At 39.9% G+C, this 4,808-nt stretch overlaps 1 pseudogene; it reads left to right on the top strand.

The window, feature by feature from the left end:
* The window catches only part of LOC140928958 (uncharacterized), a 32,418-nt pseudogene extending 29,145 nt beyond the window's left edge, over positions 1-3,273 (top strand).
* The last annotated feature ends 1,535 nt before the right edge of the window (positions 3,274-4,808 follow it).

Here is a 4,808-nt window from a genome sequence, read left to right as displayed (position 1 = left end):
ACAGTTATCTGGGTAACACTAGACATGATAAAAGATAAGAAATCCTTTCTTCTACTGCAGTATGTAAGCTGGAATGCACATTTGAAGAAAACATTTGAAGTAAAAAAACATTGCCTGGTTTAATTGTTAATAAAGGCAAATAATTGATGAGAATGGAAAACTTCAACTAGTACATCAACCTGTCATAGATATAATACATAAAGTGCCTGGAACATGTTCTGTACTTCATCTAAATTAAGGATTATAAATCCTTCCTTTAACTGCAGTACATAGCCACTATGCACATTCGGAGACGAAAGGATTTGGAAAGAAAAACATTGCAAGGTTCAATTTGGATGCAGAGAAATGATCGATAAGAATGGACACCTTCACTTGGTACATCATCCTGACAGTGTTTTTGTGAGATTGGAAATGAATACTAAACAGTTACCACAGACAATGTATTTTCTAAAAAAGAAACAAGGTATCAAACTATGGCCATCCAAGGAAGGATAAATACAGCCAACCCCAAGACGCACGCTTTCTGGCATATCTTTTACTCCAACAATGACACACTCGTCATCATTTCATTCACCATCCCAGAACCTCATCATTTATCCTCCATTACCTTACTTTACCCTTGCCCATACCACAACCAATACCTCCATCGTCATGACCACCCAGCACACAATACAATGGTTATTTGGCAACTTGTAATAAATAGAATTTGTAGTATGTCGGTTCTACCTCACCAGTGTTCATACACCAGTGCAGACAACACAGATATCTAGTGTTTCGTCTAAGGGGAGACCAAAGCTTCCACGAGACCAAATGAGGTAGTATTTCCTTGGGATTATTTACTTGTTCAACTCGAATATACACTTGGAAAATATAACCACCTCATGTATGCCTTCATGTATACCATCTGCATGCTCTATCATTTTGACGCCCTATTAACTGATTCACCCTCTACTACCTCAGCTTGCACATAACCGACATCACCTTACATGCAACACACATCAAAACTACCCTACGTACAACAATACCGTCACACAACTTATTTTTCTTGAAAGAAACAGAAATTGTGACCGAAGATTAAGGACTGTTTCCAGGAGATATTTCATTTATGTTCCAATCAGAACAATCTATTGTAGGTGGATTTACGTGTGTGAGATCATCCCGCATCTAAACGGCAACAAAGACACGTGATACTTTGGAATGTTGGTGTATCTCGCATATGAGCCAATCAGTGAGACTCTCAACATACCAGTAACATCATACCTATTAATGAAAGATACAACATCAACTACCAGGTTACAAAGTCATTTGCAAAACGAAGATAAAAAAATACTGTTACCCTCCTCTTAAACCGCAGCCTGAAACCACAAGCAGCAAAGCACGAGAAAAAAACTTCTTGTGCAAGTCACTATTAAGACTTAACGAAACCTGGCGGAATCCGCCCATGAAAAATCTCTAGCACCCAGGGTATCAGCAGCTGATAGCTGCAGGCAATTTTCCTATATTTTACTTACAGTTTCACAACTGGAAAAATGACTGGACGGTTAAGTCACTAAGCAGCCAGGTAAATGCATGAAAAGGCACGATATTTAAATCAAGATGGTCTGTGGATGAGGAACTTTGGTTTGGCGATATGGTTGATGCCTTGGCTAATAGAATGCCAGATTTACACAAGAGGGAGTTGCCAGCAAGCCTGACCTTTCAACAAATATCCAGCATGTAAAATGACTCTGTTCAAAATCTCCCCTAGCCTTTACAGTTTCGAAGAATGAGGCTGAACAAGTTTCCTTGCACTATTATTCCAAAGGCTACTTTGGTCTACAATAAATAATCTTTTTAATTTTAATGTTTACTTCTCTTTGTATTTAATTATCACTAGTTATTTCGTTGTTTGCAACACCATCTAAGTAAATAGTAATGCAAATAAGCAGTTATTGTTCTTGTCTATAGAACTTTATTCAAATACTTATTTAAAATTCCTTGCTGTTTACTTGAATCTTTCGCTACGTACCAAAGGAGGGGACTGTTCATAAATGCCAATGCTTTCCAGCACATGTTTAATTATTAGTTAATGCACTAATTTATTTATTTTGGTGCATGTATAAGTTCGTCCTCTTAAACTCTCCCAGCACTGACAAAACGCCGTCCTTAAGAATGTCGCAAACCTTAGCTGGTTGCTAGAAAGACCTAAAAAGAATTTAAAGAATTCATAGAGTTTCTTGTGACACTGCTGTGTATGTAGCAGCGCTAGTGGCAGGACAACCTATTGACATGTTGGTCGACACTGGGTCGGCAGTGACTCTTCTGCATCAGCATGTGCTTGACAGGTCCCCTAAAAATGTTAAGTTAAGTGTAGTTTGTGAGTGGCCAACCTTTGGATATTAGGGGAAATGTGACCAGGAAATTTGCATTGATGGGGTGAATGTTGTTCATTCAGGGTTAGTCGCTGCAGATGTTACCCAGGAATGTTTACTAGGTATAGATTTCTTAGGAAAACATGGTTGCAAAATTGATTTTGACGCTAAGTCACCAGGTATTGGGGGCAAAATTGTTAACCTTCTAGCTAAGAGTGGTGGCAACAAAGTTTTTGCGATAAGTTTAGCCGAGACCGTGGTTGTGCCTGGATGCAATGAAATGGTGTTGCACGTCTTAGATATCAAGAAAATTAGAACACCTTACCACCCACAAAATGATGGCATGGTTGACCATATGAACTATAAGGTACATGACATGCTGGCAAAACATGTCGCTGAGCACCAGCGTGACTGGGATGTTCACCTGCCCATGGTTATGATGGCATATCAGTCCAGTGTTCATTCCTTTACCCAGTACACAACACATGACTTGAATTGGACACGAAGTGACATTACTCTTGGATGTTATGCATGGTTGTGAGCCTCATCTGCCATAAGCAGCCACTGAGTACGCAAAGAACCACAGAAGTTGCATTTGCCATGGCATGGTCCACATGTGGTAGTAAAGAAAATCAGTGATGTAACCTACCAGATCAAGGAAGTGGACAACTGGAGAAAAAGGCAAGTAGTGCATTTCAATCGACTAAAGCTGTGTGGAGAGTCGTTAGACCAGCAAACTGCTCAGCTCACTGGTCAGCCTTCCAGTTCAACAGTGCAGAAGCCTCATCTACCCCTTTGCCATGTTCGGGAGAAGACTGATCTCATGTATGCAGATGAGACCATAGCTGATGGGAACAAGAAGTTAACAGGAACTGATGAAGAGGACCCTACAGAGGCAGAGCTAAGGCTCCAGATCCAGTAATTGGAGTAGTGCCTCACCACGTCGTAGACAGGCCAAGAAAAGAAGTTCGCACTCTTGCTTGGTCTGTTTCATAATTTGTAAATGAGCTTTAACTAATTTTCTTGATTTAGCTGCCATCAGAGTGAATAATTTATTGTTTTTGTAGCTGTACACCCAATGATTTCTATTTTGCTTAAGAATCCAGTAGTTTTTTGTTTCTCTGTTACATGGCATCAGGACATGCCCTTTCGGGGGGGGGGGGGGGGGGCAGTGTAGTGAAAGGAATGAAAACGTGACACTTAGTGCAATGAACTTGACTTCTTGAAACAATTGGATCAATTATGATTCCTCTAATAAAGGCAACCATGCAAAAATGTGCATCATGTAAAGCAAATAATTAGATGTGTTTCTGATCAGAATAGCGTATAAGCTACACCCTTTTCACTGGTAGCATTTTTGTGTAAGATGGGATGATTAGTCAAACATAGCCAGCCAGGATTTACTTGAGTAGGTGTAATAATGCTTCAAGCTTTCAATCGAATTAGGGTGTTTACTAGAACAAAACCACATGAATTCGCTTCCATAGTTACCCAAGTTTGATTTAGCTGCCAATATGCGTAAAAGCACTTTGATTTAGCAGTAAACAATGAATGTGATCAGGACTTGAGTGTGTCCAGGTCTAGAGATAATCAAGCAGTCAACACTTATCTGTTGGCCTTGAAATTAACTCCTGTTCACAACAAATAGTTTCTTGGGTTTGGCCCAAGCAATCCAAAATTGCTGCTGATCTAGACTTCATCAAAGGCACAGACAACACCTACGTCATGGTAAACGACCTTGAGAAGCTGGAAGTGTCAGGTTTACACTAATTCTCAGATACTTAAATTTTGTTGACAACACTTGTCACTAGAGGCCATAAGGGTTACGACAAGTTTGGCAAGATACAGCCTTTTCTGGATCTAGTTATCAGCCGATTTTGTCATGTCTATTCTCCAAGCTGCAACCCGCCTGTTGATGTAACACCTATAAATTTCAATAGACGTCTTTCTCGGAGACAATTCATGAAGGACAAACCTGCTAGGTTTAAGCTAAAAAAGTTTACTCTGAGTTTAGTATTATGGTTATGTATTGAACACTTCTGTTACCATGGGAGAAGAGAGTGCAGCTGACTCCAAGGGGCTTGCAAAACATGTTGTCCTGAAATTACTACAACCATATTACAGGCTTGGTTATAATACTTTTGTAGACGATTATTACTCTTCTGTATTGCATAACAGAGGTTCTTGAGTGGCAATGACACCTGGGAATGACCTGCACGATGCCTTTTTGACCATAACGATGAGAACGTGAATGTATGCGGCAGGAGATTGTGCTCTGATACACTTTGGCCAGCAAAATGATTTATTTCGTGCTCAAAAGTGGTTACTGGCAGAGTGGCTCAATACATTGCCACAGAGAGCTCAAAGAACACAATGCTCCTGATGTGTGACAGTAACAGAAGTTTATACTTTTTGGATTCAAAGTTTCAAAGAGACAGAGGAGCCTTAATTGCAAGC

The sequence above is a fragment of the Porites lutea genome, chromosome 1 (assembly GCF_958299795.1).
Source record: "Porites lutea chromosome 1, jaPorLute2.1, whole genome shotgun sequence".
NCBI classification, from domain to species: domain Eukaryota; kingdom Metazoa; phylum Cnidaria; class Anthozoa; order Scleractinia; family Poritidae; genus Porites; species Porites lutea.
This window is presented reverse-complemented; position numbering and strand designations above follow the sequence as displayed.